At 44.7% G+C, this 27312-nt stretch overlaps 1 protein-coding gene across 1 annotated transcript in view; it reads left to right on the top strand.

Moving 5' to 3' along the window:
* The window catches only part of KMT2B (lysine methyltransferase 2B), an 880409-nt gene that overhangs the window by 343057 nt on the left and 510040 nt on the right, over positions 1–27312 (top strand).

Here is a 27312-nt window from a genome sequence, read left to right on the forward strand (position 1 = left end):
TCTCCCTGTCCCCCATCCTCTCAGCCCTCTCTGTTTCTCACCTAGCCCACCCCTCCCTCATCCTTTCAGACTGTCACTAAAATACTTTGATGTTTCACTTATTATATATGCTGATACTTATCAAAATATGCTTATTTCTGATCTGACGAAGAAGGGCTACCTTCGAAAACTAATCAAAAAATGTATTAAGTTGGGGGAAACCCCATCTCTGCTAAGGGTTCGAGGGATGTAACCGGATAAGTTCGGGGAGTAGTTAAACCAGCAGTGATAACTTTAGAGAATCTCTGGGATGTCATGCAGAGCATGAACAAGAACCTGATCCAGGTAATTGATATTTTAAGAGAAGATTTATCACTTCCGGTGACGTCACTGACCTCGATGGAAGCCTGATCTCGGTGCTCCCGATCAATCCAGCTAACAAAGCTAACATTAGCGTTAAACAAGACGCAATTTATACCTCTCTGTTTGATTAAGAGACGTCTGAAGAGTGGGAAGGTGAGATGTCGCAAAAAATGAAGAGCTTAGAGACAAAAAGCGGGGCACGCAGCAGCCAACGCACGTCAAAAGCATCTTCGCGCCATGTTTCCCCGCAACCCGAAGAGGCCTCTGATTTTGAATCGGAGAGATCGGATGACGAGAGTGGCGGGGTTAGAAAATCACACTCCGTGCGTCTGCTCCTGGATTTACGAAAGGATCTCGCTCACATGAAAGCTGACATTGTGGAGCGGATTGATAATCTATGGGGCGAGTTAAAGGAAGTGGGTACTCGCATTGAAGACCTGGAAACACGGATGGATGAACAAGTGGAAGTCGTATAACAATTGCGCCAACGTGACGAAGGATACGAAACAGATAACTGAGCTTCAATATAAGCTTGATGACATTGAAAATCGAAGTAGATGCAAGAACTTGCGTTTTCGTGGCGTGCCAGAAGGGGAGACCCAGGAGGAGGTCTTGAAAATTGTGCAAGAGATTTGCGGATATATGCTAGAGGCACAGCCTGATACCCCTATGCCAGAAATTGAAAGAGCGCATAGAGCACTGGGTAATCCCCAGAATAATAAACCGCGGGATATAATTGTGCGATTCTGGAAATTTTCTGAAAAAGAAAACCTAATTGCTCTGGCACGCCAATGGAAAGAGCTGAAATACCATGATAATTTGATAACTGTATATCAAGATCTGTCTACCCGTACGCTGCAGTGGCGTAGAGAGATGAAACCAGTACTAGCAGCCTTGAATAAGCATAACATCAAATACAGATGGGCCTTTCCATTTGCATTGTGCTTTGCTATTTCGGGCAAATCACATCGGATGCGGACTGAAGCGGAGGCAAAGCAGCTGCTCCAACTGGCGGGCCTGATGGAAACGGAAGCTGACGAGACTGCAGCGGCGAACAAGGTGCGGGATAAAGTCCACCAATGGAAGCAAGTCTTCAATAAGGCCAGAAGCTCACGTGCGGCAACAACACGAACAGTAACTTGAACTGGGACAATTCTTTGATTTAATCTTGGAATGATTACCTTAACCAGAGACTTGAATGCAGAGAGGTATCTGTATGAATCTGGAGGGAAGTTATTTGGGGCTGGATGGGAGAATGGGAAGATAAGTTATAGGAGAGGCGGTTGATCTTGTTGGGAGTTTAATGTGGGTGGGTGGAAGGGGATTCCTCTTTCTCCTCCACATGGAAAATAGGGTTAGGGTTGGGGGTGGGATGGGGGGGAATAACATCTCTCTTCTGTATTGTATTTGGAGGAAATTTCTATTGAAAATAAGGTGGTATATCTTGATCTATGCCTTCTTTATACCTACAGATGATGGACAATGGCTGATCTAAAGATACTTACATGGAATGTGAAGGGCTTAAATGTTCCAAGAAAACGACAGCTTTTATACCAAGAATTAGCTAGATTAAGACCACAGGTAGTCATGTTGCAAGAGACACATTTAAAACGTGCACATGAACATCTGTTTCATGCGATCGGTTACTCAAAAATCTACTTTGCCTCTGACATTGCGAATAGTAAGAAGCGGGGAGTGGCGCTACTTTTTTATGATAGCGTACCAATACAAATCCAGCAAATCAAGAGAGACTCAGCTGGAAGATTCCTTTTGATTCGCGGAATGTTGGAATCTAAGGAATATACATGGGGATCTATTTATGGGCCCAATACGGGCCAAGCCTCCTTTTTTAAAACACTGAAGAGGAGCTTTAGAACCTTGATTGGGGGTCAGCTTATTTTAGGGGGAGATTTTAACGCCACCATGAACCCAGACTTGGACCGTTCGGGAGTGGCTGCTCGAGCAGAGTGTTAGCTGAGCAACTGGCATTCTGTGTTGCGGAATTGGGACTTTTTGATGCCTGGCGAGACGGTCATCCCCTTGATCGTGATTACTCCTTCTATTCCCCAGTGCATGCTTCTTACTCTCGCATTGACTTTCTTTTTGTGGATAAACTGCTGGGTAGCCAGGTGAGAAGCACACAAATAGGAAGCATTACTGTGTCCGACCATGCTCCCTGTATAGCACAGATATCGCTGTCTAGTGATGATGTTCTACATAAATGGTGGACCTTTAATAATACCTTACTTAGAGATGAAAGCATTTGTATAAACTACGTGAATGTACTCAAAGAATATTTAAGCTTTAATTTGCGCTTGGGCCCCTCTATTGCCGTGGTATGGGAAGCTCTGAAAGCTGTATCACGAGGCCACTTTGACAGTAGCAGGTCGCCTTAAGCGAAAGAATGACGCTTTGAAACGGTACTGGAGGGGCCGGATTGCGGATTTAGAGATCCAACATAAATGGACGGGATCCTCTAGGATCTACAGATCTCTTCAAGAGGCACAACTGCAATTAGATACGCTGCTGGCCAAGGATCTTGATTTTATTAATGAGAAACTACAATTGCAGACCTATAGAGAGAAAAATAAAATTAATCGCCAATTGGCGCTTAAGTTGCGTAAACTTAGGAGGGACAGAAATGTATTTCGTATCAAAGACAAGGAGGGTAAAACTCTTTCTACATCTCAAGATATTGGGAATAGATTGAGGGATTTTTATGCTGATTTATATTCTAATGATCCATCCATATCACTTACTAGTATACAGACTTATCTGGAGGGTCTGGATCTCTCACCCTTGAGAGCAGACCATCGGAATAAGCTGGAAGCACCGATTGAAGTAGAGGAAGTACTCAAGGCTGTTAAGACCTTGTAGACAGGGAAATCTCCGGGTTTAGACGGATACACAGGGGAATTTTACAAGGCATTTGCCCCTTACCTTGCACCTGTCCTGACTGAGGTACTTAATTCAGTAAGGGAGGGAGGAAATTTGCCCCCTACTATGAAAGATGCATGGTTGGCAGTTATTCCCAAACCTAACAAAGAGGTGACTGAGTGTGCTTCTTACCGCCCAATCTCCATATTAAATGTTGATGTCCATATTTTGGCTAAGGTAATGGCTACTAGGTTGGTAACTGTGTTGCCAACCTTGATACACTCTGACCAGGTAGGTTTCCTAATGGGCAGACAGGCCTCTGATAATATAAGGAGTACGCTAGATGTCCTGCATTTGGCCAATAAGCAACGAACCTCATGCTGCTTGCTCAGTATCGACGCTGAGAAAGCTTTTGACAGGGTGCATTGGTCATTTCTGCATGAAGTTCTACAAAGGTTTGGATTTGGGCCTATGTTCCAAGGCTTGATTCGGGAATTATATACTATGCCTAGGGCATGTGTCAAGATTAATGGCAGCTTTTCTTCCTTTTTTGAGCTATTTAGAGGTACTCGTCAGGGCTGTCCCCTTTCCCCTCTGCTGTTTGCCCTGGTTATGGAGTCTTTAGCTCACAATATTAGATCTAATCCGGGCATACAGGGAGTGAAAGCTGGTAAGTGGGAATCAAAAATTGCGCTCTTTGCAGATGATGTTTTACTAACGTTAACCTCCCCCTTAACACCTATGCAGGCGGTATTTGCTGAGATAGAGAGCTATAGCCAAGTTTCAGGGTTTAAAATAAACTTCACAAAGACTGAGGCAATGGCAGTGGGGATGGAGGAGGTAGAATATCAGGCCTGTCAACAACTTTATCTATTTAATTGGGTTACTGGGGATACGATATCTAGGAGTGACAATTACTCGTAGGTTAGAAGATATGAGTGCAGCTAATTATTTGCCACTAATAAAAGAACTTCGGGCAGATTTGGAAAGATGGGATCCAATGCATTTATCATGGTTTGGGAGAATAGCAACGGTTAAGATGAATATTCTCCCCCGTTTACTTTATTTGTTGCAATCCATACCCCTGCCAATTGATGAGTGTATGTTACAGTCACTCCAAGTTAGACTTCAACAATTTATTTGGCAAGGTCGTAGGCCCCGGTTTCCCCAATCAGTATTATATGTGGCTCGGAAGGGAAGGAGAGGTTTAGGGGTACCACATTTGGGCCTTTATCATAGAGCTGCCCAAGCGAAAGCTGCAATTGAATGGTTCCATGAGTCAGATCATAAACTTTGGATTAAGATGGAGCAATTTATGATCCACAGCCCATTGAAGTTGGGACAGCTGCTGTGGCTAGCTCCTAGAAATAGACACCTCCCTAGGCCTCTTAACCCAATCATTCAATACACCTTTACATGTTGGGATAAATTAGAGAGAGTAAAGGGATTTCATGACTCGAGACTGACACCTATAGCATATAATGCCATGTTCCCTCCTGGCTGCTCCCTTTCCCCCTTTGTCAAATGGCGGAAAAACAGACTGATATGGTGGGGGCAACTAATGAAGGAGGATCGTTTCATCACATTTGAGGAATTAGCAAATGAATATGATCTACCCCAACAAGACCGTTACGCATATAATCAGATTATTCATTTTCTCCAGACACCCGGTCGGAGGGGTAAATTAAGGGGAGAAGTTACCTTTTTGGAGCAATTATGTGTAGAAACTGAAAAGACAAAGGGGCTGATTTCTAAACTATATGGCTATTTGAGGGACTCACTAGTGCCAAGTAGTAAACATCAAAGTAGATGGGAAAAAGAACTAGAAGTGACCTATACCCCCGAAGCATGGCAACAGATGGAAAGGGCCTCGGTCTCTTGCTCTAGGGCGGTCAATATTCAAGAGAACTGTACAAAAGTTTTATACCGCTGGTATTTGACCCCGGAGAGGCTGCACCATATGTTCCCGAATACCTCCAATTTATGCTGGAGGGTATGTGGGCAGAGGGGCACAATGGGACACATCTGGTGGTCTTGCAGAAAAATAACAGCTTTTTGGAAGTCGGTGCAGGGGAGAGTGCAGGTCTGGGTGGAAAGACAAATCCCCTGGGACCCAGCAATTTATTTGTTTAATAAGCCTCGCACAGGACTAAGGGCCCCGGGTGCACAATTGGCAAAACAATGCATTAATGCAGCCAGGTTGCTGATAGCAAGGATGTGGAAACAGACGAGGTGTCCCTCCATGCAACAATGGTATCATTTGGTATGGTATATAAGCAATATGGAAAAGTTAATGGCTATGGAACAAAAAACCCTAGCAAAGTGGGAGCAAATGTGGGCTCCAGTGATAAGATTCTTAGCATAGATATGGTGCTTAGATATTCCTCGGGGATGAGACATAGGGAGAAGAGGGGGGGGGGGTTGGTTTTGGGAAAGGGGGATACACATAAAAAGTTTAAATATTACAAGAAATACTCTGCATGTATATGTTAGTGTTATTGCTAGACCTGAAGCACTCATGATGTTATATGGTAAGGGATTTGTATGATTTCTGTTTGTACTGACTTGAGTTGTAACAAGCACAATCCCTCAATAAAGAATTCTTGTTAAAAATTTAAAAAAAAAGAGATGATTTATCATCAGTTAAATCTATGCAAGTCCTGACAGCCTCTCAAGCTCAAAAAAATAAGGAGAACATTGAAACTTTGGACGGGGAATTGAAATCTCTACAAAATCTTACAAGTTTAATAATTAAAGATAAAGAGACTCTGGTAAAAAGAGTTGAGTATCTTGATAATCAGACCAGGAAGAATAACCTGAGATTTCTCAATTTTCCTAAAGCAACTTTAATACCACCTATAGATATGCTTAAGAAATATTTTGAAGAAATCTTCAAAATTCCTAAAGAAAGTTTTCCTCCTGTCGTTGACTCAATATATATTTGGGAAATCTTCTAAACCAGAACTTTTACCTGAGTTGAATGTAACAGCTTTTTTAGAAGACTCTCTTGAGACAATTACACAAAGATTGACTTTATTAGTCACTTTCGCTTTTGAAGTTGACAGGAATAACATATTCCGCTTATATTTCAAGAATATGCAAGCCAATTTTTTTTTTTTTTTTTTTTTGGGGGGGGGGGGGGGTAAAATTCAGATTTACCCGGATCTTAATAGAGATACGCAACGGAGAAGGCGAGAGTTTTTGGCTCTTAAACCGAGGACTCTCGCCTTAGGAGGGACCTATATCTTGAAGTATCCATGTAGATGCCTGGTAATAATTAGTAATGTTACTTATGTTTTTCTTGACCCCCAAAAAATGGCTGAATTTATAATCGCTAAGGAAAAGGGAACTGTTCAGCCCTGAATGGGCCCCAATGGCATGCTGGTTGTACCATCTTGTGGACGTCTAATACTCACCTCTCTGAGTGATTGAGAAGGAATTGTATATCTTTTCCTTGTTTTTCCTTAAGGTTTTGTTTTCCTAAATCTTGTTCCCCCAAATTATGGTGGTCAATATGTATATGGGTTTTTTTTCCCTGTTTATTAGCCCTAATAATGGAGAGATTTATCTCTGTTTGTAATATTATCTTTAATCCTGCATTTATATTAATATGAATGTAATTTGTTGAAAAGCATAAATAAAAAATAAAAATGTATTAAGTTATTCCAATAAAAAAGGCATCATCTTATTTTCTTTTCTATCCACATAACACCAAACCTAGCAGACCCATACCAAAATATCCAGAAAGGTTACATCAACGCTAGGTCCGTAATTAACAAAACAACACAAATATCAGACTGGATCACCTCAGAAAACCTAGACCTCATCTTTATCAATGAAACATGGATCCACAACCAAAACGACCCCATAATCCTTGAGCTATGCCCGCCAGGTTACAAAATCACCCACTGGACCAGATCAGGAAAGAGAGGCGGAGGCATAGCACTAATATACCAAGAACAATTCACCACCGTAACCACTGCCGACTCCTTAACACCCCAACTAGAAATTGCCTCATTGAGGCCCTCATGATCAAAAGCCCCGCGCTGTTCCAAACAGCGCCCTAAAAATAGTGCCTGGACAGCGCAGGGCTTTTCTGCATCGATGATCAAAGATAATGCATGCTAATCTAAGCAGCGCTATTATCTTTGATTATCGTGTTGAAGTGCGGGAGAATTGCGCCTGAGCATGCGCTCAGCACAATCCTCCTGCACTTGTTTGACAGGTCTGGGCTGTCAAAAGCCCAAACCTGTCAAACAGTTGTCTCCAGCCCCCCTCAAACCCCCAGAAAACGTTGAGGCCGTCGCTGCCGGCGGCCAAACCCTCTCCCACCCTCCCATCCAGCGACGGGGGGGGGGGCTGTAGGTCCAGCCCCCCAAACCCCAAGAAATTGTTGTGGCCGCCACCCTGTTATCCATCCACGGAGGGGGGTGGGGGCTGGCGGTCCGGTGGACCTCCAGCCCACCCCAACTCCTCCCCTCCCCCAGCGTTCAGAATCCCTGGTGGTCCGTGGTCACCCACCCTCCCTGCCGGCCCCCCCGGCTGGCCCCCCTACCAGCAGGGAGGGTGGGTGACCACGGACCACCAGGGATTCTGAACGCTGGGGGAGGGGAGAAGTTGGGGTGGGCTGGAGGTCCACCGTACCTCCAGCCCCCACCCCCCTCCGTCGATGGATAATAGGGTGGCGGACACAACAATTTCTTGGGGTTTGGGGGGCTGGAGACCCACCGAACCCCCCCCCCCCGTCGCTGAGTGGGAGGGAGGGTGGGATAGCGTTTGGCCGGAGGCGGCCACCAGGATTTATGGGGGTTCGGGGGGGGGGGGGGCTGGAGACCCACCGGATCTCCAGCCCTCCCTGAGCATGGAAGGGGTCGGATCGTCGGGGGGACCGGAGGTCCACCGGACTTCCAGTCCCTTGTTTGCTTTGCTTTGGGGGGGAACGGGGGCCTGCCAGCATGCAACTGCATGCTGGACAGGGCTCACCATTCCTACTACTACTACTACTTAACATTTCTAGAGTGCTACTAGGGTTACGCAACGCTGTACAATTTAACAAAGAGAGACAGTCCCTGCTCAAAGAGCTTACAATCTAATAGACAAGTGAACGGTCCCCATTCCTCCCCAATGATCCACAAAGTCTAACGGCAGCTCAGAGCTGGCGTTGATTTTGCCGCGGCCAGCGACCAAATCTTTGGCGCGCTGGCCGCTGATCATTGGGGATGAATGCGTTAAGCGCTGATTAGCATGCATTTGCAAGCTAATTGCGCTCGAAGCCCTGTTTAGCATGCATTTGCATGCTTCTTGCGCTAAGAGCCCTCGAGTGCGTTGTTTCAGGCGCTCGAGGGCTCTGATCATGGGTCGGCAGCAAACTCCTGTGCTTGTATGGCGTTAACAGCCTCTAGCGCCGGAGTTTGCTTTTGATCATGAGGGCCTTAGAATTTATAACAACTCCCTGACCAACCACCTGAATTGCGTTTTGTTCTACAGACCACCCGGCAACTGGAAGGATAGCCAGCCCATCTTCATGGACTTCATTTCAAACAATTGTGTAAACAACAACAACATACTACTACTAGGCAACATTAACCTTCACCTAGAAGGCCCCAACTCCATTAACTCACGTGATTTTAAAGACTTCCTACAGTCCTGGGATCTTAAATTGGCCCACATGCAAACTACCCACATCAAGGGACACACATTGGACCTCCTATCTCATAAATTATTCACAGATGATAACCCATTAATAACAGACATTAAATGGACAGCAACACCCTGGACCAGTCATTACAAATTGAACCTAACTTTAAATTGGTGGAAGAACAGTTCAAACCACACACCAGAACATACAACTTACACTACAAGAGGGCAAATCGATCCACAAGTATTCTGGTAACAAATATACGACGACGATTGGACAACATATACTGATTCCATACTTTATCTCAAACGCTGGGATGAAAGATGCAACAGCGTACTAAATGAAATAGCACCCTTAAAAACAAGAATATCAAAAAGACAGAACACTATACCATGGTTCAATGACGAATTAAAAAAACTCAAAACACAATCCAGAAAACTCGAACGAACATGGAGAAAGATAAAAGATGAACCTACACTCAACGCATGGAAACAAATACACAGAAAATATAAATATGCAATAAAACAAACCAAAAGGTCCTACTACAAAACCAAATTAGGACCGGATTACAAAGATATGAAGAAACTATTCCAACTCGTAAACAAGCTACTAGACACCACCCTTATCACTACAACCAGCACAGACATCCCACCCGCAGACAAACTAGCTAACTACTTTAACGAAAAAATAATAAAACTACGCAGCACACTTCCTCACCACAACACTGACATTGAAATCTTCGTCAACGATCTGGACCTAACCTCCGATGGATATCCAGCTGACTGGATTTGGACAACATTTAATCTCCTCAACACCGAAACAGTTACGCAAGCAACCCACAGGTTCTCCAAGACCCAATGCAAACTGGATACATGTCCCAGTCATCTACTCAAGTCCGCCCCTGACCACTTCATAGCAGACCTCATATCCCACCTAAACTTCATGTTACAACAAGGTGTCTTCCCTGAAGAACATGGCAACATCCTACTCACCCCAATACCAAAAGACACCAAGAAAAGCACAAACGACCTCACCAACTACCGCCCAGTTGCGACTATCCCATTAGTAGTAAAACTGATGGAGAGCTTGGTGACTAAACAGCTTACGGAATGCCTGGACAAGTTTTCAATATTACATAATTCACAATCAGGATTCCGATCCCACCATAGCACCAAAACTGTCCTAGTCACCCTCCTTGCCAAATTCAAGCAGGAGAAAGCCATAGGCAAAAGCATACTCCTTCTCCAGTTCGACATGTCAAGTGCATTCGACATGGTAAACCACAACATACTACTAAGACTACTAGGCCACTTCGAGATTGAAGGAAATGTACTTAACTGAATCAAAGGTTTTCTAACCACCAGAACTTATCAAGTAAAATCAAACTCAAATATATCACCACCGTGGAAAGCAGTCTGTGGCGTACCCCAGGGATCACCACTATCACCAATACTAGCACAGTCCTTATCCAATCGAGGCCTTAACCCATTCATCTGCGCAGATGATGTTACAATCTACATCCCCTTCAGACATGATCTGACAGAAATAACCAACAAAATCAACGATGGCCTGAACATCATGGACTCCTTGGCAAACGCATTCCAACTGAAATTGAACACTGAAAAAACACATTGCTTTATCCTCTCCTCACAACATAACAAGTACAAACCCACAACCATAAATACTCCAGGGTATACCCTCCCTACTTCAGACAGTTTGAAAATACTTGGCGTCACACTTGACCGCAACCTTACTCTCGAGAGCCAAGTAAACTCTGTAACAAAGAAAATGTTCTATTCAATGAGGAAGCTCAAACGATTAAAACCTTTCTTCCCAAGAACAACCTTTCGATATCTAATACAATCAGTGTTCCTAATCCATGCAGATTATTGCAACGGAATCTACGCGGGTTGCAAAGAACAACTCATAAAAAAACTCCAGACCGCCCAAAATACAGCAACCAGGCTGATATTCAAAATCTGCACCTTGGTACACAAAATCATATACGGTGTAGTCCCGGGGTACATGACAGACCTTATAGATTTGGCAATAAGAAACAAAGTCAGATCGTCAGGGGGGTCACATGATGCCAGCGGGCTGAAAGGACGACGCTCAAAGTCCAGCTCCGTTCCTATCACGCTATTAACGGCAACATTTTTGACTTCCCCCTACCCCTGATAAGTTAAAACTTACTGGACTACGCACCACAAGTATTGAGGCCTCGGTGGAGGAAATCAGGAGTAAGTTTGGCAAAGCATTGCGGGGTATGCCAGAGAAAACTCTGGGCCGCTCCGAGATCGCATTCAAACCAGGAGCCCCAAGATGGCGGCGGCGTCCACCGCTAACACAGTGATAACCCTGCAAGAGGAGGCAGTTCAAGAGCTGACCAGACAGCTTATGGCAGTGCTAGATGACCACATGGCCAAGTTACAATCATCAATGGATTCTATCATTGAGAAATTAGAGAGGCAGGCAGCCCGTCTTCAGGGCACAGAGGAGCGAATCAGCCGGCAGGAGGACAAATCGGAAACACTGGAGAATCAAGTTGAAACAATGGAAACACGAAACAGCTTGCATAACTTACGGATGACCTGGAAAACAGGACTCAGCGAAATAACATCAGAATCATTGGATTGCCGGAGTTGATGCCAGAGAAGGAGCTGCGAGACACTGTTTTAAAATGGCTCCTTGCACAGCTGAAATTGGAACAGCTGCAGGGCATGATACGGGTGGAGCGCATCCACAGAGTGGGAGCCCCTCGGGAAACAGCTCAGCGTCCAAGACCTGTATTAGTAAGAATTCTGGATTATGGCACAAGGAACAAATAATGCAAGCATACAGAGCAAGCAGGTCCGTGGATTATTATGGCACGCAGATACTCCTTTTTCAAGATTATTCGGCCAGAGTATCTGAACAAAGACGCCGCATGGGTCAATTCTGCAAGACCCTGCATGACAAGTGAATTAGATTTGCAATGTTGTACCCTGCGAAAGTACGAGTTGTACATGAAAATAAGACTTTGTTTTTCACCAATCCAATGGATCTCAAGGCTTTTGTGAGCAGAATATAAAAGAGAATCAGTCTCCAAAAGAGTCCGGGGTCTGGAAATGGTAACTGGCAGAGACCACATTACTAAAAGGTCTGATGGTAGGTCAGGTTAAAATGGCCGCACACCCTTGTAATGGCTACCAGTTGCTAAATGCTTAAAACACAAGTATGGGACAATATTCTTCGGACCTGATGGGCCTATAGGCTCTTGTTGTCAAAAGCTAATATGGATCAGGATCTACGCAGAACTGAATAGCCTGGAAAGGCTCTGACGAGTTGGAAAAGATATTTGAAATTTGCAGAGTGAGGGAGGGCAACGTGGCTCCAGCACGAACAACGTCAGGAAAGTGTTAGCTGGTGAGACCCGAGGAGAACGAACAGCGCTACTTCAGTGTTTGACATCTGACGGACTGAGTGGTAATATAAGTTTATGTTTAATATGATATATTCTATTTTTTCATACTTGTTGAGGGATAGTTAGAGTTTGAGGGGCAGAGGGTGTCTGTGAGTCAATGAGATGTACAGAACAACTAGAACGTGGAAAGAATGAAGCATGAGTGATGTATGGGTAGAATAGGAGAAGGGAGACGGCTATAAAGGGGAGTAGACAGGAAGGGGAGCGGGGCTGGCAAGAGGAGATAATAGGGGAGAATGGTGATGTGGTTGGGGGGGGCTAATATTTTGGGGGGCCTCTGCCATTATCGGGGAGGAAGGAGGGAGGGATAGGGGGGTAAATGAGGGGGGGAGAGGGGAAGAGGAAGGGTTGAGGGTTCTCCATAGCAAGGAAACAGAGATGCAAGAAATAAGGCCAAATAAGTGGGTGAAATGGATAGGGAGGGGGCGGGCCTAGCTGGGAGGTTCACTTTCCGATCGAATAAACAAACGTTTTCTCTCTGTATGGTACAGGTTTCACTGATATTATGGCACTAGCAAAACTGAGAATATTAACTTTAAATGTGGATGGGATTCATTCCCCTGTGAAAAGGACCAGGCTTTTTTGTACAACACTTGACAAGATTACAGGCAGATGTGGCATTGTTGCAAGAGACCCATTTGAAAAGCACAGATCACCTTAAATTAAGAAGGGGCTGGGTTGGGGAAATCTTTTTTGCTTCTTTTAGCGGCCGCCAGAGAGGAGTAGCTGTTCTGATTAAGAAATCACTTGCTTTTACATTACACAAAGTTATCCTGGACCCTGAGGGAAGATGGGTGGTTGTTATAGGCATCTTGCAGGGGGAAAAAAATAGCTCTTTGTAGTGTCTATGCACCAAACATATATTCTCATAAGATTTTTACACAACTTAGCACAAGACTGGCAATGGTGGGAGAATATCCCTTAGTAATAGGAGGCAACTTTAATATTACCAGTGACCCCTCTATTGACTGCAAGCCGCTGAGGCAACCCCTGAGGGACCATGCACACAAGGGAGTTAACTATTTGATTGAGGAGCTGGAGGTGGTGGATGTTTGGCGTCTGCTACATGAGGAGGAGAGGTATTTTACTTTTTTCTCTCACCCCAATAAGGCACACGCATGATTGGACTTATGATAAAGTCACATCCAGGATAGTTGGGTTAAGGCAGTTTCAGTCTGAAATACAAGTCCCAGAAGGCATTGCAGGCAAGGAGCCAGGGGTGAGATGAGGAACCCGGACTGGACTCCTAGCTGCAATAGGGGAAGATATGGGTGTAAACTGGTAGGACATGTAGATTGGCTACCACTAGGGGGAAAGAGAGATAGGAAACCCTGTGTGCAGGAGCTCATCGTTAGTCCAATGCTTAACCCAGCTGGTATGAGTGTGGGGGAAGCTAATGGAAGGAGAATGATTGGTTGTGAGAGCAGAAGCCAGGGATTGATTAGGCAGGTGAGAAGGAGTCCCAGGGGAGAGAAGCAGTTGCAGGCTGGAAACCCTTGGGTAAGAGAGGTCCCTAAAGTACTGAAGCAGACTGAAATCCCTTGAATGTGAGGAAGTCCCAAAAGTATTTGCAGGCTGAAAATCCTTGGGTAAGGGAGGTCCCTAAAGTATTGAATTTACCAGTGAAGCGGATGCAGGGTGAAATCCCTTCGGTATGAGGAGTCCCTAAAGTATTGAACTCTCCGGAAGGTAAAGAAAGTAGAAGGTAGAAACTGCTGCTTTGTGATTTAACTGTGATGATGAATTGAATGAACTTCTATTTGGAATTGAACTACTGCTTATTGTGCACTGGATAAAGAGCCCAGACTGGAGCTGACTGTGAGCCCGTATTGAATCCTGATATGTGCTGATAGCCCACTGCTTAAAGGGGACTATTTACCACACTCTTTCAGGTGGCTTATATATGCTTAAGATTGAAGGTGAATGCTGCTGTTGGAACTGTGTATCAGGTCTCTAGAAACCTGCCTGGAATAAAGTCTTTAAGATTGAAGTTGCGGGTGGACATTTATTTCTTGACTGTACCAGGAGCCTGTGGCTGGAGGAGATTATTCTATCCTTGGCTGCACCTAGAGGTACCTGGTTACAGACTACGTGTTGTTATCAGGGGCGTGGATAAGTAAAGTACAGCAAGCAACGATAGGAGTAATGATTGTGTCAGACCATGCCCTGGCGTGAATAGATCTCACATGGGGCGGAGGCACATGACCGGCCCACTGGCGGATGAATCCAGCTTTATATCAGAGTGCCGAGTTTAAAGAGTACTTACGACAGGCGAGGCGGGAATTCGAGGAAGAGAATAGGGCTGAGGATGTTGGGGCATGCGTCTACTGGGAGGCATCTAAGGCAGTTATCAGAGGGAAAATCGTTGCATATACAACATCAGTGCGGAAGCAGCGGGATTTGAATCTCGTACAAATGGGGAACCGGCTGGGGGATGCTAGGATTAGGTATATGTCCCATCCGGTTGAAGAGAATAGGCAAATAGGCAAACTTTACCTTCTGACCCTTCAGCATTATGGGGCATTACTTGAGTGTTAGTGCATTGATAAGCTGAACTGTTACGTGGGTAGGGATAGAATATAAAGGCATGAGTACCATAGACGTTATGACACGTACACACTAAGATAAGCTCATACATTTTTGTCCATTTCACAGTGCTAATAATAACACTAAGAACAATATCCAATACTGTCACATCTCAGCTTACAAATTGACAAATCTATTTCACAGCATACACGATATCAGTATTGGCACACTCACCACATAATTCCCCAGATTCTCCCAACTATGGGCACACTTCCAAGATGTGTGTGCAAATAATTTGGATAATGGGCTCTGAACCATCATTATTTGGCAGTGGGGGGCTGCCTAAGATAGTTTACCAGCTGAGGTGAGGGGATGAGCTGCCGCCCCAGCTCTGCCCCCTCCCACGTTCTGACATCTCCCCCCTTCCTTCTTCAACCCCTCTTCCGAGAATCTACCTTCTTTTCTTGCTTTCCAAAAGTCAGTACACTGCCCTGCCGCCAACCTCAGCCCCCTCTCTCTACTGCAGCCCACCTCAGAGGAAACAGGAAGTTATGTCAGAGAGGCAGACCGTAAGAGAGAAGGGGCTAGGGCCGGCAGCAGGGCAGCATATGGGAACCGCTGCCGCCCCGACTTTTGGAAAGCAAGAAAGTAATGTTAATTTGGGGAAGGGGGTTGGGAAAGGAAGTCAGGGGGTGATGCCAGAGCGCAGCCAGCATGGGAGGGGGAAGCCGCTCCAGAAGAGTGCCTCTTGAGGCCCCCGCCTCAGTTGGCCTAATGGTAGGGCCGCCAGTGTTGGCAGTCATCAAAACTTGCACGTATGTCTGCATGCACGCTGTTCTATAAGGCATGGCACCTAATACCCATGGTGGACAACAAAATCCCACGGAAGTACACGAAACCAAAGATTGGGTAAAGAGGTGCAGAGTGTAATTAAACAACTGAAATTGGCTAAGGCTCCGGGACCAGATGGGCTGGGAACAGAGTTCTATAAAATATTACAGGATCTATGTATACCGGCTTTCATAGGCATGTGCGAGGACGTTAGAGTGTCGCAAAATATGGGTCCCTCACTTAATCATGTTTTTATTATGGTGCTCCCGAAACCGGGGAAAGACCCAGAATTGGTGGGATCATATCGTCCGATATCCCTAATAAATCAGGATCTCAAGATTTTGGCTAGCGTTTTGGCTAAGAGGTTGGGAGAGTTTCTCCCCTTATTGGTGCATCCGGACCAAGTGGGGTTTGTGAAAGGAAGATTGCATCGGCTAATATATTGAAGGTATGCCGGCTACTATGGGAGGGGAAACAAAAGTCAGGGGATACTATAGTAGCAAGCCTGGACGCCGAGAAGGCTTTTGACAAAGTAGTGTGGAAATACTTATTCTGGATGTAGAACCATTTCGGTATCACCGGAGCTTTTCAGGAATGGGTGCTGGTGTTATATAGTAACCCGTCGGCTCAGCTTCTTATTAATGATGCACTCACATCTAGTTTTGCTTTGGGACCGGGCACTAGACAGGGGTGTCCTCTTTCCCCATTGCTGTTTGTGTTATCTCTGGAACCCTTAGCTGCTAGGATCCGGCAGGAGACTGGGGTGCAGGGGATTAGGGTAGGGGATCAGGAATATCGAGTAAATCTGTTCGCGGACGATATGTTATTGCTTCTGGACAATGCTGTGACGTCTTTGCCGGTGGTAATGGATAGCATAAGAGCATTTGGTGAATTTGCAGAGTTACGTATTCATTTTGGAAAATCTGAGGCACTGCCGGTTGCGTCTCCCTGTCTGAGTACTTCTTTGACAAATTTCCCGTTGATATGGGCCCTGAAGGGGATTAAATACTTGGGAGTATATCTAAGTTCTGACTATGAATGGATGTACAGGAAAAACATAATAGAGAAGTTGGAGGTGGCTCGGCGACTCTGTGCACAGTGGAAGGACCTGCCGGTGAATTTCAGAGGTCGCTTTAAGCTGGTTAAGATGGTGATTCTTCCCAAATTGTTATATCCATTGCAGATGCTCCCATTGTGGGTGGAGAGGAGGGAAGAGGGCATATACCGTTCTCTAATTAGTTCATTTATATGGCATGCAAAGAGGCATCGCTTTTGCTAAACTAACGAGGTCTAGGGAAGAAGGAGGTGTTTGTCTACCTGATTTTAGGACATATAATGTAGCGGCTATGTTGAGATGGATTCATGAATGCCACACTGAGGTAGCACGTTTTGCACCCCCTGGGTTTTGGAAGGACTGGTGTGCTCCATTTGATGTGTTTACTATTCTAGGGGAGAGGAAGAGCAGATGGGGGGCACGCCATCTTGTTAGAAACCCATATCTGACGGCATTGAGGAAAGCATGGAAATGGTGGAGGGTAGAGGTTGGAGGGGCAGGAAAGGCAGATCCATTTTGAACCCTAATAAACAATCCAGGGTTCCCAGCAGGGATGGGACAAGGGGCTTTCCACTCTTGGGCACTGGGTGGTTGTAAGTATATAGGATGTTTCCTGGAGGTGGGGGATCAGATATTCCCAACATTTGAGACTGTTAGGAGGGAATGGAATCTCTCTCACTAACAGTTTTTTCATTTTTTAGGTCCCCTCCCCGCCCATCTTCAAATCCTTGTCAAAGCCCACCTCTTCAATGTCGCCTTCGGCACCTAACCACTACACCTCTATTCAGGAAATCTTGACTGCCCCAACTTGACATTTCGTCCTTTAGATTGTAAGCTCCTTCGAGCAGGGACTGTCCTTCTTTGTTAAACTGTACAGCACTACGTAACCCTAGTAGTACTCTAGAAATGTTAAGTAGATAAGATCATTATGTCCCTCCCAGCATCCACTAACGGACTTTCCCAGTGGTATCGAATAGCGGGGTAGTCGAATGGGAAGGATCACCTGGCGTGGTTGGCGATGGGTTGGAGTGAAATAATGGGAGAGCAGGTTACAAGAGAATAGCTAGGGGAAGCATTTGAGAACTTATACAAGGTTACACCAAATGCTGCTCTTCAAGACATTCAGTTTAGGATACTTTATAGAGTTCATATAACACGTAAGAGAGGGAAAGAAATGGGGCTATGGGAAGACGATACGTGTGTCAAGTGCAGAGGCGCGGTAGGTACCTTACTTCATTCTTTTCTGGAGTGTCCTACTTTGACACAGTTGTGGAAAAACTCTGGTGGTCATAGAGAAGTTCCCGCAGAGGTCTTTTGAGTGGTCATACTGTATCCTACTATTGGGGGAAGTAGATCAACTTAAAGAGGAAGGGTTATCAGAAGCTCAAAGCCAGTTTGTCCTGTTAGTGTCACTATTGGTTAAAAAATGCATATTGCAAACATAGGTTGATCCATTTCCGCCTTCGATAACTAGGTGGCATGGTTTAATGGGGAAATGGCGGAATGGGTACAGGTCTGGTACTCACTGCTTCTAGGAGTCGGGGGGAATATAGAGAGCTTTGGAAGTCATATCATGCGCTGGGGCTATGAGAGGGCAGCATTACCATAAGGCCTTAGGGATGGAGCTATGGAGATAAGGGGATGAGGGGAGGGAGTTGACGGGGGGTGGGGGGGAATGAAAACCGTTGGACGAAAGAGACCTAGATGTTTAATGGTTGTTGAGAACTGTTTGTACTTGCATTTGTGGGGAATATGGAAGGAGGGATGGTTTATAGGAGACTACTTTATTAGATATGCAAGTAGTACTATCATGCTTTGTACAGCTAATTTTGAAGTGCCTTTATTTGTACTGGTCCTTTGTTCTGACACCAATAAAGATATTTAAAAAAAAAAAAAACAGTCATATCGTCAAGATCCTACCTAAACCTACACTACCCAAATTGCAAAGGACTGAAATACAAAACAACTTATGCATCCGGCTTCTCCTACATAAGCACAAAACTATGGAATGGCCTCCCAAAAACTGTGAAAACAATCCACGCCCACCTGAACTTCAGGAAATCACTAAAAGCCAACCTCTTCAAAACTGCTTACCCCAACAACCCCACGTAAACCTCTTCACCCAGCAACATAGCAAGACTGTAATCGTACTGGACAACACGCAATCTTCATCCCTTCCGACCCTCCACTTACGTCGCGCTCCTCACCTGCGACTCTCCTTGGTCCCGCCTCCATGAGGGGGAGCATTGGCCATGCTGGCCGGGCCGATGCTCCAACACCCCTCTTCCTCCTGCTTGCCACACTGGCCGTCATGGCGGTACCGGCGTGGCACTCTTACCCTTGCCCTTGCCATCACTGCTGTTTGGAGCGCCGGCCATTTTGGCAGTGCCCCAAGAATAGCGCTCCTCTTCCGGGTGCGGGGCCTGGGAACTCGGGCCACGTCTCCTACAGCTGGATTGGTCACTCGCGTCCCGGCTCCGCCTCCTGCTGGCTGGCCAGTCTGAATCTACCTGGCCAGCTGTCTCCCTGTCTCTTGCCGGCTGTTGCTTGTCTCCCTGATGGTGGGGGCTATTTAAGGAGCAGCTCTCCCCACAAACTTTGCTTCGATTTCTACTTTGGTAGGTTCGCTTGAGTTATTGTGTAACTTTGAGGCATATTTTCAAAGCATTTAGCCTTCCAAAGTTCCATAGAAACCTATGGAACTTTGGAAGGCTAAGTGCTTTGAAAATATGCCTCTATGTCTTCTACTCGCTCTTCTGATTGCCCTGTTGCTGACAACTGCCTGAACTTCGACTACTCTGCTTGCTGCCTCACCTGACCACTGCCTGAGCTTCGACTACTCTCTGCTTGCTGCCTGACCTGACCACTGCCTGAACTTCGACTACTCTCTGTTTGCTGCCTGACCTGACCATCGCCTGTACCTCGCCTACCCTTGGCCTGCTGCCTGACCTGACTTCTTGCCAGTTCCTAGAGTCTCTCTGCCAGCGGCCTGACCAGACCTCTGTCCGTGCCCCAACCACTCCTTGCTACTGCCTGCCTTGCTCGCCACGTGTACAGCGAGTCCTCTTTGTCTGCTGCCTGCGGCCGTCTGACCCCCATCAGCATCCAGAAGTCCTGTCAGCTGCCTGCACCTGGGGGCTCAACCCTCGGGGAACGGCGGCCATCACAGGTGAAGCCCCGGGATTGCCCTGCTGCCCTACAAGAGCGTAGGTTCCGGCCTTCATCTCTGTGCTCCGCCTGGGCACAAGGACTCACGAACGCGACAACTTATACCTGATACGATCACTATACAACCTTGTATCTGTTATCAACCAACTAGGCAAATGCCTCTGACGGTACTATGTAAGCCACATTGAGCCTGCAAATAGGTGGGAAAATGTGGGGTACAAATGCAACAAATAAAAAAAAAAATTATTCTATTTCTATTGACTGGTCAGAAAATAGAAAGAGGAGCAGTGCAGTTCCTCGAGGATCTTTGAGTAATATTTTCAAGCGGTTCGAAGGAGAAGTTTGCCTTTTTGTAGATGACACAGGGATTTGCAATAGTGTTAGATACCTCGGAAGAAGCAGACAATATGAAAAATAATCAGCAAAAATGAGAGGCATGGTCTAATGCATAGCAGTTAAGCTTTAATGTGAAGAAGTACAGAGTGATGCATGTTGGACTACCCAAATCCTATGGAGCTGTATGCAATAAGAGGCATGGTGCACAGAACAGGGGAGAAAGCTAGGAATGGTAGGGTCTGAGGATCTTAAGGTGAGGAAACAATATGATAATATTGTGGTCAGAACCATGAGGATTCTAGGCTGCATAGAGAAGGGAATAACAAGTAGAAAGGAGGAGGTGATAATGCCTCTGTATAGGTTCTTGGTGAGAGGTAACTTGGAGTGCTGTTCAGTTTTGTAGGCTTTATTTTACTATAAATGTAAAAAGACTGGAAGTGGTTCAGAGGAAGAGGACCAATATGATGATGGGGTCTGCATCAGAAAATGTACAAGAAGAGGCTTGAATACCCTAGAGAGGAGGTAGGAGAGGAGGGAGTGCCTGAGACAAGCTATGTAGCAGTGTTTTAAAATTATTGATGGGAATTAGTTTATTTGCTGGTTTTTGAGAAAATATATTTTATTATAGTAGTCCATGTATGTAAGAATTAGTACATGAATTATAATTCTTAAATTACATTTAAAAAATTGATGTTTGATTAGAAGTAATGAAGCAAAATAGGAGCCATAAACAGCCAGTTGTATCATAGCTTTGAGTCCTACATAACAACCAAATGTTTAAACTCATAACCAAAAGGGAACACATTCCCAATTCAAGTATTATCTAAAGTAGTCACCATCTTACCCTCTTCCAATTCACAAACTTTCAGTTTTTGACAAATTTAACATTTTTTTTTTTAACTTTATCTTTATTAAGCTTTTTAGCAAACATAATTTCACATTTATGAATGGTAATACACAATTTAGAAATAAATTATATAGACAAGCAAATATTTTTTTAAGTTTCAAATAATTATCGACCACTAGAATAAGAAATCAATCCAAGATGTAAGATTAATAATATAATCTAAAGGAAATAAACATACATTGTAAAATATAATAATGAAGCGTCACGTCCCGAGTAATTCACTCCAAGGCTGTTAAACAGTGTACATATGGGATTAAACCACTACATTAACCTCTTCCCTACTGATTAGAAATTCCTCTAGCTGTTTGGGGTCAAAAAATTGAAACTGTTTAGATTGAAACACTATTCTGCATACACAAGGAAATTTCAATAGGAAGGTAGCTCCTATTGCCACAGTTCTTGTGCGTAAAGCCAAAAAGGCTTTACGCCTCTTCTGAGTCTCTCTTGATAAATCTGGGTATATTCTGATTTTTGACCCCAAAAAAACTGAATCCAAATGTCTTAAAGAAAGTCTCAGTACTGCATCCCGATCCATCTCCAAGGCAAATGAGACTAATAATGTTGCTCTTTTCGTTATAACATCTAATGATGACTCCAAAAAGGTAGTCAGATTCATCACTGCACCACCTTGAGGAAATTTTTCTGATTCCATTCTAGAATCAGTTGGCAAATAAAACGCTCTAGTTATTGGTGGTAGTGAATTTTCTGGCATACCCAATATTTCCACAAGATATTTTTTTACCATTTGTACAGGGTCCGAAATATTGGGTAATAAGAGGTGAACTAGGAAAATTTATTAGTCTCAAATTAAGTCTCTTAGACTGATTTTCCAGATATTCCAGCCTTCGGGAAGTAAAGTTTTTATCTTTAATCAATGTTTAACCCACAAGTTCCATTTTTTGAATTCTTTCAGTAAGAGATTTTACTTCTATAGCTTGTTTTTCAGTCTTTTGCAATTGAATTAATGCAGTTTCTGATAAAGTCTTAATAATTGTAGCATTTTTTGTTACCACAGATTGTAGGGAAGAATGTGCAGTAAAGGTTAAGTCCCATAGTGACTCTAGCGTCACTACAGCTGGTTTTTCCATTTTCTCCAATGTTAATTCAGGAAGAGGTGCTTTGGCAGCATTTTCCAGAATACTCACTGTCTCTGAAAACATTACAGGAGCTGATGTCGCTTCTGGAGCTCCCAAACTGTCGTCCCTCTGATCTCCCCTTGTCTCCAAAGGGCTCCCTCCCTGCAGACTCTGCTCTCCACTAGGGGTTAGACCTGCAGGGCTCCTCTGGAGACGCTGACTTCCTGGTTGTGGAGGAGCTGCACGTTCGATGGGGCTGAGAGAGGCCCCATCTACACTGTCGGCCGACGCAGAAGCCCCAGCCTCAGCTACGGGAGAAGAAATCTGCCCGGGACCCAGTGCGACTGCAAAATCTTCCATCTTAGCCTGCTGAAGTTTACTTGTCCCGTCAGGGAGAGAGGGAATCTCTCTGACTTTGCCTCTCCTTTTCCCCATTCCGGGGTTCAGGTAAGGAGCAACTTGCTGGCGTTTGCAAAGAAGAGTGAGACGCGTCTGGTAACACTTCTCATACCGTCGCCATCTTGGATCAGTCACTGGTGTCTTGACAAATTTAACATTTTAAGTAATCTGGAAATGGGAACGACAAGTGAGGTGGTTAGATTTACAGATAACACAAAAGTTGTTGAATTGCATGTGGATTGTGAGAGACTAGACTTGGCATTCAAATGGTGCTATCAGTGGCCTTTTGCATAGCGGCAGTCCTGCTACAAATTCCTGATACTTTTTGGCAAACAATTATATTTGGCTGCTTACATCTGTCCATTGCCAAAGTGTTGGTGACACCTGGAAGCACTGTATGACTCCTGACACGAGCACGGGTTGCCAAAACATGGCCATGTAGGGTGTCTTGAATCTTCCCGTTTCTTCCACAAGACATTTATTGATGGACAACATTAAATGAGTTTGACACTTTTATTGGACTGGTTCTTTCGTTTTATTGCCCTGCTGTTTCACTTTGGTGGTTGTTATGTGGGGCTCCATCCTTCTTCTATATTTGACCGGAATTATAAAAGTTACAGAGAAGATTTTATTAGCTATGTCTTACTGCCAGAGATTTGAGGTGCCTTCTGTTAGTCTGTTTAGATCAGAGATATTCAGTAGGGATATCCTGAAAAACCCCGAATGACTGGGTGTGCCCTGAGGACTGGGTTGAAAATCTCTAAACCAGAGGAATTCAATGGGGGGCTATCCTGAAAACTCAGACTGGCTGGCTGGGTGTGCCCCGAGGACTGGGTTGAAAACTGGTTTAAACCCAGAGAAAGCCTTTAATAAAGGTCCATTGGGATTATTTATTTTCTCCATTGGAATATGTAGGGCTCTCTTGCTGGTTCCTGGCAGCGATCAGGGCTCTCTAATCATCCCTGACATCTTCTCTCATTGCTAATGGGGCATGTACAGACTCTTTCATGGTAAACGTGGGTACTCGTCAGGGATGCCTGCTGTTTCCCGTATTATTTTTCCTGTCATTGAAGCCATGGTTGTGTGTTATCCATAACTTGGAAGGGATACAAGGGGTGCAGGTGGGGAATGTACAGCTTAAAACATCGGCCTTTGCACATGATTTAATGTTGTCAAATCCACGGGAATCTCTCCTACCACTGTTGGAGGTACTGCAATACTAGACTACTGTAATACCCTGTACACTGGCCAAACCAAAAAAAAAGTTTGTATTAGCTCCAACTAATTCAGAATGCTGCATTACAAATGATAGAATGCTGCAAGTGGCGTGACCACATCACACCCTTCCTGCAAAAGCTACACTGGCTACCAGTACCTTACAGGGCTAAATTTAAACTCCGTTTGATTTTCAAGGCCCTCAGACAAAATGGGCTAGTGTACTTAAAGAATAAATTAACCCTTTACACACCTTTAAGACCTCTAAGGTCCTCTCAAGGATCATCACTATATGTACATTCATCAAAAGAAATTGTACGATGCGATTCCCCCCTGTGAGCCTTCTCAGAAGTAGCCCTCATGCTCTGGAATGTACTGCCAGAGGGGCTATGTATAACTCGAGGCTACCTCTACTTTTGGAAGCAAGTGAAAGCCTGGCTTCTCTCCCAAGCCTTTGATACGTAAAGTGACTCACTATACACCTATTCTGCACCTGGACTAGCTTGCTACACGTACTGTCACTTAGATCAGTTCCTTATCTCTTGCTTAACTATACAAAGAACTTGCCTTGATTATTATGCTGTTAAATGTATATGCTTTTGATATTGTTTCATGGTAGTTCTGTTATTAGGTTTCAATTTACTATTTTCAAGTTTACCTCATTTATTGTATTTATGTTTATTCTTGGTTATTTCACTATTGTTATGCTGTTAGCAAAATTGTAAGTTTGAGGTTAAACTGTACCTGCTGTACACTGCCTTGAGTGAATCTCTTCACAAAGGTAGTTAATAAATTGCAATAAATAAATAAAGTAAATATGGTCACACATCTAGTTTTAGCTTAAATTCAGAAGTCAGCAGCACTTCCTATTCATTTGACTGTCAGAACCAGTTGGACTGGTCCCTTTCCATTCACTTGGGCACCTGATTCGTGCATCTGTATAATATGTTGGTGCATAAGTTTTTATATATATTTCAGATGCTCCCCCTCTATTTTAAGGTGAAAGATGACGTGCTTCTCTTGCAGTGGCTACAGAGATTCCTGTGGAGGGGTAAATGACCCAGGTTAACTGTTCCTACATATTAAAGCCAAGGGATAAGGGGGGAGGGAGCTTGAGAGTACTGAACCTTTGGCATTTGATTATTGCCAGCTCTATGCGTCATATTAACGATTGGTTTAGGGGTAGAGAGAGTTTTTGGTCACTTAATTGGAACTGCAACTGCTTCCACAGTGACACTTTAGTGTATTGCTACATATACTTCTGGTAAATTATCTTTGGTTTTGAACATAGGAACATGACGGCAGATAAGGACCGAATGGCCCATCCCCAGTAACCACTAACTCCTTTTCCTAAGAGATCCCACGTGTCTATCCCTCGCTTTCTTAAATTCTGACTCAGTCTTTGTCTCCACAGCCTCCACCGGAAAGCCATTCCACGTATCCACCACCCTCTCCCTGAAAGAGTGTTTTCTCAGATTCCTCCTAAGCGTATTTCCTCTTAACTTCATGATATGCCTTCTCATTCCAGAGGTTTTCTTCATTTGAAAAAGGCTCACCTCCTGTACATTAATGCCACTGAGGTATTTTCTGTTATTGCTTATGGAGAGGTTGCACTGCTACTGACCTGAATTAGGTATTAAGATGTAGGAAGTAGAATATTTGCAAAGCTTACTAAGGGCAACCTGATTACTGGGCTAGCTTCAAAGGGCTTGTTTGAAACAGTCTCCTTAGAATCCAAACTATAAAGGTCCCACTTAACTTTTGTTTCTGAGACGTTCTGAGAGAAGAGCAGTGACATTGTTTTATTCTGTGCTTGGTAACTTAAAGGTTAGGGTATAAAAGAGGAATGGTAGGATATTGATAAACACAGAATTAGTAAAACAAAATTTAAAAAAAAGAAGCAGCAAACGTTTTTAGCTAACCTTGAATTTTCTGCCACAGCATTAACAGACAGATAATCTCTTGAAGGCACAGTAGGGCTCAGTCAGTCTTAGAAAAAAAATTAAAATAAAAGAGAGAGAAGCAGGCATTAACTAGTTTCCATATAGGCATATTTTCAAAGCACTTAGCCTCCCAAAGTTCCATAGAAACCTATGGAACTTAGCCTCCCAAAGTGCTTTGAAAATAAGCCTGATTGTGTACAATCCCTTTTCCCTATAGTTTTAAACTGAAACTTTGTTTAGAGGTAGAAACTTAACAGCCACGAGTATAAAAAGGATAGTAGCAAGGCTTAAACTGTCCTAAAAGAAAGTTCTCTATAGTTTTAAAACTTGAACACTAAAATGAAAATAAAATGATTTTTTTCTACCTTTGTTGTCTGGTGACTTTCTTTTTCTGATCATGCTGGCCCAGTATCTGATTCTGCTGCTATCTGTCCTCTTAACTCCGTTTCCAGGGCTTCCTTTCCATTTATTTCTTTCCTTTCCTCCTTTCTTCTTCATTTCTGGTCCTCAGCTTCTGCCTATTTTCTTCATCCATGTGCAGTTTTTCTCCTCTCTTCCTTTTCCCTCATTTCATCTCCTTCATCTCTCTTACCTCCCCTCTATGTCCAGCAATTTCTCCTCTCTCCCTGAGCCCTGCCCTCCCATCCATGCTCCTCTGTCCCCTGCCCCCTCCATTCATCCTATTCCAGCAATTCCCCTCTCTCCCTCAGCCCTGCCCTCCCAATCCATGCCCATCCATGCTCCTCTGTCCCCTGCCCCTCCATTCATCCTTTTCCAGCAATTCCCCTCTCTCCCTGAGCCCTGCCCTCCCAATCCATGCCCATCCATGCTCCTCTGTCCCCTGCCCCCTCCATTCATCCTTTTCCAGCAATTCCCCTCTCTCCCTGAGCCCTGCCCTCCCAATCCATGCCCATCCATGCTCCTCTGTCCCCTGCCCCCTCCATTCATCCCTTTCCAGCAATTCCCCTCTCTCCCTGAGCCCTGCCCCTCCCATCCATGCTCCTCTGTCACCCTCCATTAATCCCTATCCAGCAATTCCCCTCTCTCCCTTCCATGACCCCCCCCTCGCATCCATGCTCCTCTCTCTCCTCTCGCTCCCATGTCCCAGTTGGCCTGGCCTGGCCCGCCCTCTTCTCTCCCCCCAACATCCCTTTTCTTTTTTTTTTCTTTTTAAATTTACCTCCGTGGCGGTTCCGGCAGCGCAGCGTCAGTGAAGGAGGCGGCGCTCCTGACGTCTCTAGCCTTCCCTTCGCTGTGTTCCGCCTTGAACAATGGGAACGGGAGGGCAAGCGAGGTGAGCATGGTGCGGCGGTGCCCCCCAGAGGGAAGCGCCCCCCTGCCATGCTTACCTCGCTTACCGTGTTGGCACGGCCTTGTGCAATATAATATAATAGGCATCTCTGAGACCTGGTGGAAGGAGGATAACCAGTGGGACACTGTCATACCAGGCTACAAATTATATCTTAGTGATAGGGTGCATCAAATTGGTGGAGGGGTAGCATTGTATGTTAAGGAGAGCCTTTAATCAAATAGAATG

Source organism: Microcaecilia unicolor, chromosome 8 (genome assembly GCF_901765095.1).
Source record: "Microcaecilia unicolor chromosome 8, aMicUni1.1, whole genome shotgun sequence".
In the NCBI taxonomy this organism is placed as follows: domain Eukaryota; kingdom Metazoa; phylum Chordata; class Amphibia; order Gymnophiona; family Siphonopidae; genus Microcaecilia; species Microcaecilia unicolor.